The sequence below is a fragment of the Drosophila albomicans genome, chromosome 3, assembly GCF_009650485.2.
Source record: "Drosophila albomicans strain 15112-1751.03 chromosome 3, ASM965048v2, whole genome shotgun sequence".
NCBI lineage: Eukaryota > Metazoa > Arthropoda > Insecta > Diptera > Drosophilidae > Drosophila > Drosophila albomicans.
The window spans coordinates 15177279-15194397 of NC_047629.2; the positions used below are offsets into that span (position 1 = coordinate 15177279).

General features: G+C 39.5%; 1 protein-coding gene across 20 annotated transcripts in view; it reads right to left on the reverse strand.

The window, feature by feature from the left end:
- Positions 1–17119, reverse strand: part of LOC117568858 (pneumococcal serine-rich repeat protein) — an 87120-nt gene that overhangs the window by 33567 nt on the left and 36434 nt on the right. For 8 of the 20 annotated variants that reach the window (XR_007955031.1, XR_004572199.2, XR_007955026.1 and 5 more), the window contains exons 1-2: positions 15410–15657; positions 14148–14993 (exon numbers count right to left, since the gene is read on the reverse strand). The exons of 6 other annotated variants lie outside the window; for them this stretch is intronic. The gene's annotated coding sequence lies outside the window, so the exon portion shown is untranslated. Of the gene's footprint in view, positions 1–14147; positions 15658–17119 lie in introns of those variants that run through there. 6 more of the 20 variants (XR_007955027.1, XR_007955022.1, XR_007955025.1 and 3 more) reach the window with 6 other exon arrangements.

The window sequence follows — 17119 nt, forward strand, 5'->3', positions numbered from 1 at the left end:
ATTAGTTTTGTTTTAATTTTACTTTCAAAACTTTAAGCATATACAAATAATACTTTTCCGTTCATAAAAGGACGAGCCAAAAAACGATGTACGACATCGACTGACAAGTGTTATCGAACGAAATAGAACGACGAACAACTTTAGAAAGAAAGTTGAACGATCGAAATGAACGACCTAGTTCACAGCTCAAAAATGAACGAACGAACTTTTAAGTAAATAAAATGTAGCTTACACAACACTACGAAAACTCAAGCTACATCAATTGAGCTTCACCATTAAATTAATTTTATCGATGTTGTAATTATTCACCATCGAATTCAGTAAGTTGAATTAATTAGTCACATGTTTGGCTAGAGGAAATCAATAAGAACACACAGTAATGTTGACTGGCTGTGCTGTCCTGGCCAATTATGGCACACACAACATGCATTATTAATACTCGTGTGTGGCCAGATGTCGATTAGACCAATTAGCAGGTATACTTAACTACATATATGTTTATGTTTATGTGCATATGTGTGTGTGTGTGAATTGACAGCTGTGGCTGTTTCAATTAATTAAAGTAAATGCAAATTTACTGGTGTGCGTTGGCGATCAACTGCTAATTAAAATCAGTTTTTTGGTCAAACATTGCAGGCTCTGCTGTAAAAAGCTAATAAACGACATTTTCAATTATGCAATAGTTGTCACACACTCACGCACACATTCGCAGCACTCGGTCACTTTTACATATGCTATTGTCAATTGACACAGTTATTAAAAAAGGCATTTAGAAAATGGTATTCAAGGCATGCGGGCGGCAAACTTCGATATCGACATACTTAGGCACACTCTTTGACAGCAGAGTGAGAGGGTGTCAGAGAGAGAGAGAGGGAGGGGGACAGCGGATGACAGCCGTGTAAAAGTGGCAGCGTGTTGGCAGTGGCAGTGGGTGCTTCATGCCCCATGTCGCATACATGCCAGCAGTCAGCAGCACTCGAACGGAAAAGGAAACATTCGCAGAGATTTCCTTGAACACAACATGCGATGGAATGAAGAAGCAGAAGTAGAAGAAGCAGAAGAAGAAGAAGAAGGAGGTGGCAAAAGTCGACAGCGGCAAACGTTAAGGAATTCAATTAGGCAGATGAGAGGGCGGTTGAGCGATGAGCAGATAAAAGTGTTGCCAGGCCAAGTCAAGTCACAGCAAAGGCAACAGCAACAGCAATAGCAAAAGCCAAAGACATTTCTGACACTTCATATAGTTGAATAAGGGTACAAGGCACACACATTGGCATGAAGTGACTTAGCATTGCCTAAGCTGACTTGCAATTGCACCCCTCTCTCTTACTCTTCCGTTCTCTCTCTCTCACTCTTGGTTTGCTACTCGAAGTAGCTACTCGAAGCATGCTGATGTTGCTGATCCTTTGGCGATGGCATTGCCAAGTTTGCTCTTGCTCGTCGAGTATGATGGCTTAATGGCAAAATCTCAATACATCTTTTGCACTTTGCACCCACACGCACTAGAAGCCACTTTGATTGGCATTACCAGAAAAGTTGAATGCGGTCGAAAACTAACCGCAAGCGAGAATGAGACTCTGAGACTGAGACTGAGACTGAGATACAGACACAAACACAGATACAGACACAGAGACAGTGACAGAGTGGAAGGTGGGATGCTGGCTGGCAATGTCGAAGATAGTAAAGACAAACTTGTAAAAGCATTCATCATTCATGGTCTGAATTGAAAGCAATTTTCTTTTGGCTTTATGTTTGTGCAGCACAATTTTAACTGCATATATTTCACAAATCTGCATACATATATTAGTTTTTGTTCTTCTATGTATGTATATTTGATTTGTGCAGATTATTCAGTGCCTTGTCCTTCTCGTTCATCGTTGTTCATCATCCATCCACCGTTGTCTGGGCGCCATTGCGACACTAAAGTCAACTGAACCGTTTTAATTGCTGCATAAATATTTGTTTAAAATTAGCTCATTGTGCGCGCCATTGACAGCTCTCTCGCTCTATTCGTGGCGCCTCTCCACGTGTCTGTGTTAGTCAATGCACCACCAAGTGACTCGCTTTGTGGGTGTCGCTGTCACTCAGTCAATTATAATTTATTTATCTATAATTAGTAAGCAGTCGCTTGGGTTCTCGTCTCTCGTCTCTACTCTATGTAAACTCATTGCCAGTAGCTGCAACTAAAAAGATTGTTTCTACCTTTCCTCTCTCTCTCTCTGTATCCTTCTCTGTCTGTCTCTCTTTCATGGCTGCAGTTTATGGCTTTAAAACTATCCCCTGCTGTAGTCAATGTTACACCAGGCAGCCAGCTTTTGTGGCAATTTCGATTCGATTCGATTCGATTTTAGAGTTTACTTTTTTATGGCCACACTCGAGCACAATCTCATCGCCTGCGCCATCGCCATCGCCATCGCAATAGCAATTGCAATGCTATTCAAACGCTCAGTTACTGCATTCAATGCAAGATTTCAATGCATCTTCAATGCTCACAGTTATCACAACTCTCAGCCCCGCCATCTTCCCTCTTCACATTGATGGCGGCCCATTAAATCAGCAGCCGCACAGTTGGGAGCTGTGTACCTATAGCTGTATAGTACCTACATACATTCAGGTCTGGATTACTTAGCTCTGGCAAAAATTAATTTGAACGTTGTTTGCATTTACACACACACACACACAAACACACCCACAGATACTTACATCGATACATACATGTGTACTTATTTGGCTAACAATGTGTGTACATGAGAGCGAGAGGGAGAGAGAGCTAAAGAGAGATTGCTTAAAAGCCATGCGACCAAACCCAAGCAGCCTTGTTAGCAACAACATCAACTATACATGCTTGTGGCTTACAGCCGCAACTAGTTTCCAAATTTCGCCATTTTTCTAGCTAGAAGTTTGATTCCCCTTCCCCTGTTGTACGTAGTTTGCTATTTATGAGTTGGCAGTTTTATCATCGCACATTTTTTTGCATCACAAATTTTCGAGCGATATAAAGTTTTTAAATATGCGCAGTTTGAAAAAATGCATTTTACATATTAAATTTCAATATTAATAGACTTTTAAGCGACATAGTTGCACAGTATTGAATCGATGTAAGTAAAGGATTGATAGTCATGGTCGTTAAAAGATTTTTTGATTATTTATTGTATTAAATTGTCTACAATTACTTTGAACTTGGACATCATGAAATCACAAACGTTTGCTCGCTTTTTGTATATAACAATAACTATTATTAATGAGGTTTTTGCTTAATTTTTATGGCCAAGTTAATCTGCGAAGTAGAAAATACCAAATTGGCTTCTACTCTTTCTTTTCTTCTCTTTAAACATGAACACTTGTAAATGTCCATTCTTATATCCTATTCCAATTGAATTTCGCCAGAGTGATAAACATTTTCTTAGCATAAATGTTTCTTTGTTATCACTTTTGTAGCTTACGAATATTGAAGCTGTATATTTATAGTTAACTATTGTGAAAGCAAAGAATACGGTTCTATCTTCAAGATTGTGGCAATCAATCAACAAAGTGAATGAGCTATTGATCAATGATTTATATTTGGCAATTCCTACCTTTCTGTGTATTTTTGTATAAGGTATTTTTTTTTTGTTACACCTTGAATGATATCTTTAATTCACTATAAGTAGAGTGCTGCAAGTTTTGCAAAGAATTTGCAGCAATTGAGCAAAAGATGCTGTTAAATTTGGGTCAAGATTGGGGAGCTAAAAATACACGCTAAATAATTAGAAAATTTGCTATAGAGGTTAAACGTTGAATTTATTGTTGTAAATAGAGTTCGCCAGATGTTTTAGTTAAATGAATAAAGCTTGTTTGGAATGCACAGCACCTAATCATCGCTAATGGGGCCACGATTTAAGTTGGGATTCCGCTGCAGTTGCAGTTGTTGCAGTTGCAGCAGCAATGAGTTTATTCACTGTTTCATTTGTTGTAGTTGTCGCTTAGCAGCTGTTTGCATTGCTCTTGCTCAACGTGCGGATAAGTCGAAATTTACACAGGCGTCGATTGTGTAGAGTACTTGGTAATGCTGAAACTTGCACTTTATACACACCCAGCAAGTTAAAGCGAGAGAAAGAGAGAGAGAGAGTGAACAGTGCATACATTTGGTATGCGGAAATGGGGAATGTTTCAGTGGAGGAGTTTAGCGCGTTGCAAGTATGCCGCTAACTCCCCGCTGGGGGGCTACTGGTGTGTTGGTGCGCCGCCATTCGCCAGACACGAGCAGCATAAGTAAACAAGTTTAGTTAGTATAATCAACGCGCGGATGCCTGCAAAAAAAAGCGAGTGTTGCATGCATATCCGCTTACATGACACGACCAAACACGCAAAAAGACGGCACAAAGATGTGTGAGCGTATGAGTATATATGTTTTTATTAGCCTGCTTTTGTTGCTTTGTTATTGTTGCTGGCTGCATTTAGCGTAGCAGGTGAAACTACTCCATAAATATATATATAAAATACTCGTATATGTATGTATGGTATGTGTGTTCAACTTGATGCTCCGGCTCGCAGTGTCCATAAAACCGTATTACCTCTGATTTACGCTAACACACATGAACACAAGTCGAGTTTGCTGGCTCATCAGTGGAACAGACAAGGGAAGCAGGAAAACGGGAAGGTGTGTGGTCGCTTTGGCGCCTTTGTGCCACGCTCATTGAATGTTTTCATATTAATTTTTTATTGAATGATGCTGTTGGACCTCTCACTTTGCTTCTCTCCTGCTGTAATACTTTTCGCTCGTTTACGCTGTCAGCTCCATGGCACAACTTTATTCAATTTCTATACAGCTCATGTAGCACACAGTACCTGTAACCGTGCGAATGTGTCTGTGTGTGTGTGGTGTGTGGAGAAAACGACAAGAGTTGCCGTGTAAAATGGCTAACAAATTGCATGTACTTACAACGGCCACAACAGCATCAACAACAGCAGCAGCAGCAGCAACAAATGAGCAACATTAAGTGAAACATTTTGGTAGTTGTTTAAACCGTCGAGGCGAGACAACCACAGACAGGACAGACATACGAAAAGACAGACAGACAGACAGACGGACAAAGCAGGCTGGCTGGATTACGCATATGTATGTGTGTATTTATAGCTGATGCGGCAAACAAGGCGGCAACAAGCATATAAAAACCGACACGACAAAGGATAAAAAAAAAACAAATAAGAAAGCTTCAGTCGAATGTGCTCAACTTTGAGATACCCGCTATATACATTTTCAACCAAAGTAAAACCCTGTGAAAACTGTATAATATAAAAATTCTTCAAATTAATATATATAAAATACTAAAACATATCAAAATAAATAAGTAAAGTAATTAAATGTAGTACTAAATGTAAAAGTAGTATAATTCGTTAAAAATACCGAATTATTATACTGAGAAAAATACTAAATAATAACACGAAGTCGAGTTTGGTATATCAATACATTACTACATTCAAAAATAATTGGTTTTAGCTATAAAAAAATACAAAAATATGCCCAAATATATATTTCGTATAAAATATATATTATTACATTCAAAATATACCATTAAGTATAACATATACCAACTTGTCAACGAAAGGAATTAATACTCTACAGTTTCAGCAGTTGTTTGCTATACAAAATTATTTCATAAATAATTGCTAAGACGCACTTGGCTATATCGACTTGCTGGCGCTGATCGAGTTGCATCAAGTTACATCTCCTGGCACAAAATTAAAATACCCCTTTACTCCATTGGTAACGGGTACAAAAAACACAGCTAAGCGAAGGACAACAACAGTAAGAAGCGAACGCACGCCGCAGCGGAATAAACAAAGCCACAAAACGAGATGGACTTAAGCGTGGCATAGCCAGGATCAGGCTGTGCTACTGCAGTACACCTGAGACGTTGTGTTCTTGCTGCTGGCACCCAACTCGAGGGCTCTGTCAAAATTATCGAGCACACACCTGGGCACACACACTCGCTCGCAGCACACGCAACTCGGCTGTTGCTCCTTTGGCCTCCTCCTCCCCATCCTGCTTGGCTGTATAAATATTTTGCATAAAATATCAATTTTTATATGTAAACACCGGATATGAGCATTCTGCATAAGCACGTCCGTCAGGCAGGCAGTCAGGCAACGACTTTAAACTTAATGAAATTGAAAACGTTATGCTGACTGACTCCAACTACAAATGCCACGACACGCCTCCGCCTCCCGCTCAGTAAATATAAAAGGCACACAAAACGCAAACTTTATAAATTGTTTAATAAGTTTCTTTTTTTTTTGCTCTGTGTGTACGACATTCATCTTTCGTTGTTGTTTTTCTCTCCGTTTGTTTCGAACGAAAAAAATACCATTGCATAACTTAAGGCGCGCTGCTCTGTGATTAATGTGGTTGCTGCTGCGGTGGTCAAAGGCGGTTGCGGAGGCGGGGACGGTTGATGGGCCTTGCAGCGATTTGCCTGTCCATGAGCGACGGATACAAATTTATATAAATCTGGCGTCGTCGTCGTTGTCGTTGGACTTATCTATGGCCTAAAAACAGGGCGTGGTCGACGCTCCATGTAAATTAGGGCTACAAAGTTACAAGAAAAACGCGTCGACAAAAAAACAAAACAACAAAAAAGATAAACCGACGACAGGCACTGAAAATGGGGTCACACAACGCACAAGAAAATAATTGAAGGCATTTGAGATGACATTAAGCCGAAAAAAGGTTCAAGCGGAGACAACACCAAAACAGCATTCCCTCGATTTTATAAACATTAGTCGTGGCCAACAACAGCTGAGGCACATCCTTTATTTTTGACTTGGAGTGGGTTCAAACGCTTAGATTTACTTGTTGATTTGACCCTGTCTGGCCACTCTCGATTGAATTACGCGCACATAAAGCGATACCCGTAATGAACTTTGGCAGCAGCTGGGGAAATTAATGTGCCCAGAACTTGGGGCGGCCATTCACTTTGAGTTCTTCTAACTGGTTTTTGCGCAGGATACGCTTAATTGCCAACTAATAGGTTTTTCATGTTGCGGCAAATTGTCGCACAGCAACAATTTTTCGGTATTGAATGCTAAATTGAAATTCAAGTGAAATGGCAAAAAAGCCTGTAAAAGCATCGCTTGTTGCTGTAATGCACGCTGCAGCTGCAGCTGCCACACACACACGAGTCAGTGCAACTGCTGCCGCTGGCATTGGTTGTGGCAGCCATATGGCAATGACTGCCTATCTGTGTCACGGTTCTCGCCCGCAGGCGCATGTGGGTGAAAGAAATAAAACAAGTTCATGGTGGTTGGGACGGGGGTGGGAGAAGTGTTGCAGGGTTTCAGTTTATAAATGTTAATTAAAATAAAAGTGCTGCAAGTTGGTCAAATAACAACGCTGCGAGCTATGTTTTTGTATTTCAAGCATTTGTTTGTTTTATTTAATGCCCAGTCAGCCGCAAAAAAGTGTTTGTTGTGTGAAATACGGAATTCCAATCAAAACATAACACCAAAACCCAACACACACAAATACACACACACACACACACACACATCCTTCCGTAAGCATATCACGTTTCCCTGTTAACGCCAGCAATAAATATTTCAGGCGCAATTTCCTGGGCGTTCACACATCCACTTAGCCCGCTTAGCAAAACCCTTGCCGCACTTGCCATTCGCCACTCGCCACTTGCCACATACCACATGCCACTTGGCCTTGCTTGGCCTGCTCATATGACTTAAAGCATTGCAGACGATCTCCAGCAGAGCACAAAAGCAAAAAAACGCTGTTGCAATTGGACTTGTGGGCGTCACCGTTCACATTGTCTATTATCGATGCCAGTGCTGCAATTGCTGTTCAATGCCAAAGAGCTGCTGCTGCTGCTGGTTGCTGGCCATCATTAATCAGCTTGTGCTGTCCACGTTAAAGCTGCTCGTATGCATGGCCAGACAACATCGTCGCATACTTTGTCACTTCAAAGACAGGATAACGACCACACCCAATCGCAAGCGCCTGCTGTTTTAACCTCGAAAGGAAAATTTCGTGGAATTTGGTTGCTGACTCAATGCAATGTTTGTAACTCATTTATCGTTGTGGCTTTTCAGAAATTTTGCATTTTGGTTGTTGCTTCATGCTGGTTTCATAATTTGCAATCATTTCTATTGACTCTCAAGCAAAGTTGTTGATATTCCAATGCTACAGTCGAGTGTAATCGGTTTTGATGTACTCGCTGCCCGTTATCAATTAAAGCAAAACGATGCGGAGGTATCACTTAAATATACCAAATTAATATACTAAAAAAGTACTGAATTATATTGTAATGCATATTTGTTATATAGATGAAGCAAGTACTGCGAAAAAAAATCTATTGATCTATCTTTAACAGTCTCTGAGATCGTACGGACTGCAGAATATCGTTTTCATTAGTGACAATAAAATTTATATTTAATGCTCAAAAATTTCGGTATATTAATCAGTATTTTTCTATTGAAATTCTGACTTCTTGAAAAGCTTGTCGACCACAAATTGAAAAGAAAAGTTGCCAATTTTTTAAGTAGCAACCTTTTAATTTTTTTGAATAGAAATCGTAGTGCAATTGTAAAAATTACTTAATGTAATTATTATATCAGAAAATAAAACGATATTTGTTAGTAAAAACTTTGAATCGTTGCGACGTTTATATCGCGAAAATTTAAATTTAATTTTAATTCTCACTATCAAGTTCAACTTCTCCTTTTGCTGCTGTTCATCAAAAATTCCATTTGATAGTTAAAATCTAAATAAATGAGCATTCTTTGGTTTATAGTATGAACTTTGGTAATTATGTGACATACACAGGCTCAAATTGCTTTGAAGCTGTCTCTCTCTCTCTCTCTTAGTAGAAATTCGATTACTTTTCGTCATAAACATTTCAAATTGAAAAGTTCGAGAGCAAAATGCTCAAATTTACAACGCGTGTCAAGCGACAATGGAAGGCCAGCTCGAATGTCCTTCGAATGTGTGGCACTAAATTTAGTCTAAGCCTTTTTGTAAACTTTACAACACTTTACAACATCTAATGCAATAGTATACAATTTCAGGTTTATCCTTTGACTTATTACCAAACATAATTTATGTGGCATCGATTTACTTGCAGGTTTCAGGAGGTTATCAGTGAATTAATTAATGTGCATTCTAGTGATAAATTCGAAGCTTAACCGATAAATAATCTGCTGCTGGTTTACATTGTAATTAAAAGTGTGGAAAGTAGAGCAAACTGTGGCCAGTTATAAATAAAAACCTCTCTCCCTCTCTCTCTCTAAATACTAAATGACAGCGAAATTGTTTTAGTGCTTTCGTTGTGGAGTCCATAAAAACGTATTTTTAGTGGCAATAAAGGAAATAATATTTGGCAGCTGTCTAATTACGCGACACGTTCGGATTAGGTTAAGTGAAATTATGCACTAATTTGCTGGAATTGCATAGAGGGGGGTTTTTTTTGTGGCTCATTTATCCTGCTTTTAGATAAATATAGAGACAAGTACACAGACTGTCTAGAGGCAGGAGAAATAAAGTAATAGTGGCAAAAGCTGAAGTAAAGGCGACTTGCCACAGCCGCTAGCGAGAAATTGAAATTCATGAGGTATTCCATAAAATAGGCAAACGTGCTCATGCATGTGCTCCTCTGGAGCAGCACACTGGAATTTGTGAGGTAAAAGTATGCAACAAGACAACTACCACAACAACAGCAGCAACAATAAAAAGACGAGAAAAAAGAACAGCAATAGCAACAGCAACAAGAAGGGAAAATAACAAGCTTAGCTATGCTGCAATGCCGTCTGGGCTTCAGCCATTAGCCTCCAGCTCTTGTGCTGTATGTTGGCTTATGTTGAAGATGAGCCAGAGCCTCATGCCTCATCCTAACATGACTTTTCAGGACCAGGTGAGGCGCCTTCCTTCCCTCCTCCGCCTGCTTCTGCTCTTGCTCGTTTCATTCGGTTATGGCATGCGGCCGGAATGTGCTTCCCAGTTTGTGGAATTTTACGTGTTGCGGAATGTTGAGTAACCAACTGCCGAGATTTAGCCAACAGAGTGAGAGAAAATAGTAACAGCTAGCAACCAACAAGCAACAGCAACAGCAACGGCGACTGTGTCAAACGAACTCTCTGACTCCAACAACTTGACTCTATGTGGCACTGTGTGGGATCTGGAATTTTATTATTAAATTGCGAAAATTTGCACATGCATTGTATTTCGTTTACCCCTCATTCATATTCTTCTCTCCCTTCCTTTGTTTCTTTTTTTTTTGCTGGCTGGCCCAAGAACTGGGCGACAAGCCGTCATCAGCTAGTAGCACAATGGATTATATAACAAATTACAAACAGCTTTTGCTGGCATCATTTGTTTTTTTTTTTTTCTTTCGCAGTTGATTTACGACTATTTCCCCTTACAGCTTGCTGCTGGTGCTGTCTTTTTCTCATTCGCATTCTCTTTCTACTGCAATTGTAGCTGCTGCTGCTGCGATGGCAACACAAAAGAAGTAACTAGGTACAAAAATAAATAGCTGCTGATTAATATTGGTGACCACGCCCCATTACACACCTGGAGCGCAAATATTGAACATTTACAGTCAGCATAAAAGCACCGCACACACACAAAACGCAAATGGTGCGTTGTTTTGCTCGTTTGCTGTTGGCCAAAAGATAAAAGTGTGCACAAGTTGAAAATAGTAGCATCCCAAAACAATTCTCTCTCTGCTCTCTGCTGTGCTGCTGTGTGTTTGAGTATTAAAATGATGAACAAAATGAAAAACCGCGCAGCAAGAGCAACAGGAAAAGCAGCACAGATTTTTTTTGCGGTTCGTTGAGCACATAATAATTCCATCAACGGCAGCAGCAACAGCAACAGCAACACGAGCAACAACAACACCAACAACATCAACAACACTGACGACAACAACAACAAAAGGTGCTAGCAAAACGTTTAGTACTGCCGCAGAGATAACAGCGACGTTGGCAGCGACGCCGACGGCACTTCGCCATATCTACAGCTGCACTATGTATGTGTAAGTGCGGTGTGTGTGTATGTGGTGTGTTGTTGGTCAACGTTACAAGGATGAAGTGGTGGGACAGCGTGCTGTAAACTGGACGACAGGGCGTATGAGTAATGGCTGTGTGTGCAAGTGGAAAGTGGCTGGCGAAACGTGAGTGGATAGAGGGGCGGCTGGTGAAGAAGAAGCAACGTTGCCACGCCTCGTTGATTTTCGAGACCATTATGTTGCAATTTTTTGCATATTCAGTGTGCAGTTCACATGTTGCCACTTGAAATTTAAATAAAATATTTAATTTTCATTCACGATTCACCTGCGTCCCATAAAAGTATGCTACGCTTTTTGCACTTGTTTTTGGTCACATGTTTACAAGCTCATCATACACACACACACACACACACACACACGTAAAGCACACTTTCACATATACACATGTATTTATTACCAAAGCTCAAAGAACCACGAACTTTGTGGGCGTAGATGGGCGCGCCCAAAACTTTTCTAATTAAAATTGTATGGCCCGTAGAGTTAATAGGCGTGGCGACAAACGCGAGGGCCGACGAGGGCGGATGTTACTTTTTGACTGAGGCGCAAGCGAGCGAGTTTTAATAGAAATTACATTAATTAATTTTTAAATAATTTCTATGCATAAATTAACACTCATCTCACAAAGCAAACAATAAAACGTGCCACAAGCGTGAGCGTTAGCCGCACACACAAAGCGAACCGAGAAAACCGAGTGAACCGCTTTCGGCTTACAACAAACACTACATAGCTAGTGTATTAGTTAACCTGGCTAATTAAATGCCTCTTTCAATTTGTGCTCCTCGCCTCGACACCTACACAGTTAGCAGCAAATTGGCTGCATCAAGTTCAATTGCCGCACAGCGTTTAATTGAAAGGAACGTCCTTTATGATTGACTGCGAACTGGGGAAAACCCGAAGGGGAGAAGCGTAAATAGAAGCGTGTTTGTGTGTGTGGCTACTAAATAAATTTAGCATAATTGCAGCCACTTGGCTGATAGCCAAATGACGTTGTTTTTGCCGCTACTCAAGCTCAATACACTTGCAGCTCTCTCATTTAATTGCCGACAGCTGCTGATTTATGCTGTCGCATTCCAAGATTCTTCTCCATTCGTTTTTTACTTTCTTCTTTTTTCTTTGTTTGCCTTGCAAATGCAAATTTACTCAATGGGTTTCCTTGCTGACCCAATTGAATATTCGATGGCTGAACTTTAACTTTGTCTGCAGTTCTAAAAATCTTCCAATTGGATGCCCAAAGTTTCTTTTCTAGATGCTGTATGCAAATGAGCACACATATGAACGCATTACTATGCCAAGCACAAACACACACATAAAATATGAAAGTCTGAGAATATGTAAAAAAAAAAAACTATTTGATTTTATTGCACAAAAAACTCGAGAATTTCCATCGAATTAATTTATTTCATTTCACAATAAAAACAATTAATTGAAATTCAATTCATTAGGCAATTTAAGCATTGACAAAAAGTAATTCATAATATAATTTTTATGCTATTTTACACATATTTGTTTTGCCAACAACAAACTGTGCTCTGTTTGGGGGATTATTATTGAATTATTAAACATACATAAATGTTTTGCGTAAACAGGACCACTTATTTTTTTTTTCCTCTCTCTGTATTTTGCAATATCTAATTGCTTTTCCGGCCACGCCCAATCGCCCACCACCATTTAGGGCAAGTAATCAATGCATAATTAAATATCATTCCATTCGAAATTTGCCCACTTTCCGCGCACAAATATGTGCAGTTCATTATTTAGCAGTTGAATATTAAAATTCCAAATGTGTGAAATGTGCAAAATGCGCTAAATTTTGCGATATTTGTCTATTGAATTGTATTTGCCTTGACTACGTGGATGAAAAGGGAAGTCTGACAGCTAAATGAATGTGAAAAACAGAGTTGATTACGCTAAAGTTTGATGCCACAGGGAGAGAGAAGACAGCAACTCAAATATTCCATTTCTCATTTGTCACTTCAATTACAATTACAAATTTTTGCTGTTTCGTAATTAGCAAATTGAATTCCGAAAATCTAAAGGGTATGACTTGTTCGAGCAGTCTCTAGTGCTTTCTTTTTTTGGGGAGATTTTTAAGTAGTATAGATAAATGCTTGTAAATCAATTTGCCGCTTAGCTTATTACCATTGTTTGCCACGTGTAGGCGAAATGTAATTTGTGTATTTACCCAAAAACCACATAATCACAAAAGTACACATAGTCTATATATACATATATAGGTGATATTTGCAAACATAAATGCATGTAAATGCGTATGTATTTAATCGCTATGTACTATTGAGATATTTGTTATTTGCATAATTGCCACAAAGAGTACATTCATGTGTGCACGGATATTTGTATAATTGAAAGCAAATAAAATATGTGTGTATGTTTAGCCATTGTATTGTTATTTGGCTTTTGACTCAATTTGCAGAAACATTTGCGGCCCCCTGCCTTGAGCGATAATTGTAATTGGCCAAGATAAGAATGTAAAAAGGAACAAAAAGAAACATAAACAACTGTCAACATGAATGCAGATATTGTCTTTATACTTTTTACTTACTTCTAGCTTGAAGATATACACAGTTGGAAGAGATACGTATTAAATGTAAATTGAATTTGGGTCTGATAACGAATTAAGCACAAATTGCATTGTATACGAAATGAAAGTCATTGTTAAATTGTTTAGAAATTGTGTCTAAAATGGCATTGGCCCAAAACCAAAAAAAAATTAACAGAAAAAAAGCTTTTCACTTGCAAAATCCGAGATGAAAATGAGAAAAAATTCGCAAATGAAAAGAAATTGTTGAAAAATGACTTTGAATAGGAATTCTCTTTACTGTAAGTGTACATATATATGTGTGTGTGTGCATATATCTAAATATGTGTGTGCGTGCGTGCGTCTATGTGTGTGTGTGTGCGAGTGTGACTGTTTGAATGACAATGAGAATGAAATGCTATTTATATTGTTCAATATTTAAGTGAAAAAAAAGTGACGCATGAGTTTCTTATTTTTGGTTTTTTCAGTGTTTTTTGTGCAAAGTCTGGTATAGAATATTGTATATATTGTAAAGAATTTTTATTGTTGTTGTTGTACATTACAATTTTTGGTTCCATGCTCGATTTGGGCGCCTTCGTTGATTTCATTAGGATGCTGCGGTGTCCTCGCTCCAACGACTTTGCAATCGAGAGAGTGTGTATCGAGTATCGAGATATATAGAAGTAGAATTCAATGTATACTTTTTCGAATTGTGAGCTGTCGTTTTCAATTGTCTCCGCTTGCTGCTTTAATTACTTTCATTTCTTTTCAATTACAATTTTCGATTACAATTAATATTACAATTGCGATTGCGCTTGCGATTGGGATTCGATTGCGATTGCGATTGCGATTACGATTTTGATATGCTGCCCATTCAAGTTGGTTTCTTCTGATGCGAGCGAGCGAATTGTTTGTTTGTTTGTTTGTTTCTTAACTGTTTGTTTGTTTGCTTGTGTACTTTTAATTAAATTTTAGCCGCAGCTTGTTGTTTATTTAACGGCGATTTTCGGCACTTCATTTCACTATTTTGTTGTTGTTTCTTTTCCCTTTGTTGTGTGTGGTTCTGTTTTTCTGAATCAGTTTAGACGAAACCGTTTAATTGTTTTTCTCATTAATTGCATTTTATTATTGCCCCGCTCTTTCCTCTCTCTCGCTTTCTCTTTCTCTCTCTCTTTCTCTTACTAGCTGTACTCTGGATTTGCGTTGCGATTTATGATTTTATTTTCGATTTCGATTTTATTTTTGATATTTTTTGTAGTTTGATTTTTTAAATTGTAATTAAGTTACAAAAATTGTTAATTGTTATTTGGTGTTTTCTTTCAATTGGATTGATTTTTGATATTTATGTACTAATAAAATGCATGTAAGTCAGTCCGTCGTTTCACAAATTGTTTGCCGTTGAGCTGAAACTACAATGAAAACAACAAATAACTTTAAAAACTCTCTTTTTCTCTCTCTCTCTCTCTCTTTATCTTTTTCTCTCCACTCAACTCTTTTCCCATTCAGACACACACACAATTTGTACGGTGGAAATTAGAAACAAATTCGAATTTCAATTGTTGCAATTTGTTGCAGAAAGTTGGTGGCAGATGCAAGCTAAAATGCTGGCGCCATTTGTATGGCTTATTGCACGTTTCCGGCAAAAATGTGGAGGCGACTTTTGGTCGCATTTTTCGGGGCTAGCAAAAGTGCAGTTCAGTCTTTCAGACTTGACTGGCCACGCCTCCACACTACAGCATAGGACAGTAATTTCTCTGTCCATTAAGCACGCTTCAACTCACACACACACACACACACAGAGTTAGACAGACACACACACACATACTGATAAACGCACTGCACTTGATGCTCGGCCATTTATTTTTTAGATTTTCGTTTTCTATTTTTCTTTTTTTTGTGATTTTTTTTTTTGTTTTTTTGGTTTTTGTGCGACTAGTTGGGAAATGTTGCAATGGGCGCTTCGATTTCGTTGCGATACGTGGCGAATGCTCCAAGTCCAAGGCGTGCACAGCGCTCGGCGCTCAGAGGAAAAGACAACTTGATCACAGCATGGAAAATGTTCAACTGACCGAACGAAGCGCCAGCCATCCACGCTTAGCCCAACCGTTAGCTGTAGCCACCGACACAAAAAACAAAAACAAAAAAAAACACAGCAGCCAAGGCAGAGGCCCGTTGGCTTTATCAGTTCGTGGCGCTCGTGTCGCTCGAGTCGAGTCAACTTCGTTACGAATTGCGTTCGTCGTCGTTATTCGCAGTCGTGTCCTCGCCGAGCTGTGTGCCTCGCCTTGGCTCGTTCGTGCGCTTGTAATTCTCACTCACGATGTGGAAGCAACATGTTGGACTCACAGCATCCATCCTTGGGAGTTGGCCTGCTCAAGGCTGCGTCACTCAAAGGCTAGTATGAGCGTCACGTGTTGCTTGAAATGAGTGAAAGCTCTGCGCTTTACATTGCGCTCAAACTCAACTGTGGCGTGGCACTTGCATTTTGTTTTGGTTGCGATACGGCTCAACGTGGCGAATGCTAATGTGACGAGGCGCGCGCACAGGGCGTATACGCAATAGTAACAGCGATGGCAGCGGCCGTTGCCTCGTCCTCGTCCTCGTCCACGTCCTCATCCACGTCCTCATGTTTGTGACGCGCTCGCAGAACGGAAATTATGTATGTTGATGATTCCCCAGCATACTGTGGATATGGATATGGATATGGGAGATGGATATATGGATGCAGTCATCGCTTTTGCCATCTTTACATATGAAATTTTCTTTCAGCTTTTCTTCAGAAACTCATCATCAGCATTTGGTAATTGAAGACAGCGTTTGCCTCACCTTGTTTGTCTGTCTGGCTGCCAGTGTTTCATTTGAGTTTGTCTGCCTCGTGTACTTACATATGTATATGTATATATATTGCAAGAACATTCCAAAGAGACTACAGATAACAGATAGTATAACTTTTCGGATATTCTCGCAGGTGCATTCACACATGAGCGACCCGCGCTGCCTAGTTCGGAAATTAGAGTAATGCACAACAGTGTGCGGGGATAAGGCACAAGTAAGCCAAGGCACAAGGGCAGGGAAATCGAGGGGGTAGGGAGGGGAGGTAGACAAACAGAGCAGCAGGAGCAGTCTTGAGCCGTCGTAATGCAATTATAAAATGCTGGCAGGCAAAACTCTTTGGTAATAAGCACTCACAATTTGCAAAATGAAGTAAGTCACACAAGAAGTTAGTGTTTCTAGTTTTTTGCTGCCCCCCATCACCCTTTTTCCAGCTTCAGCTGCAACTGTGCTCAGTCAAGTTGGCAGAACAATGGACCTACGGCAATGCACTATGACTATTTATGAATTTGATGCTCATAATTCGTTCACTTTGTGCACTTTATTAATAAAGTTTTCCAGTTTTCCACTTTTCCTCGCAGTCCGAGTTGTCAGAATTGTCTGCCACACGACGCTACCGAGTATCCAGCTTTTTATGTTTTGCTACCACACCGAGCAACAGCAACAACAACAACTACATTTGCATGTCTCTTTATATGTATGT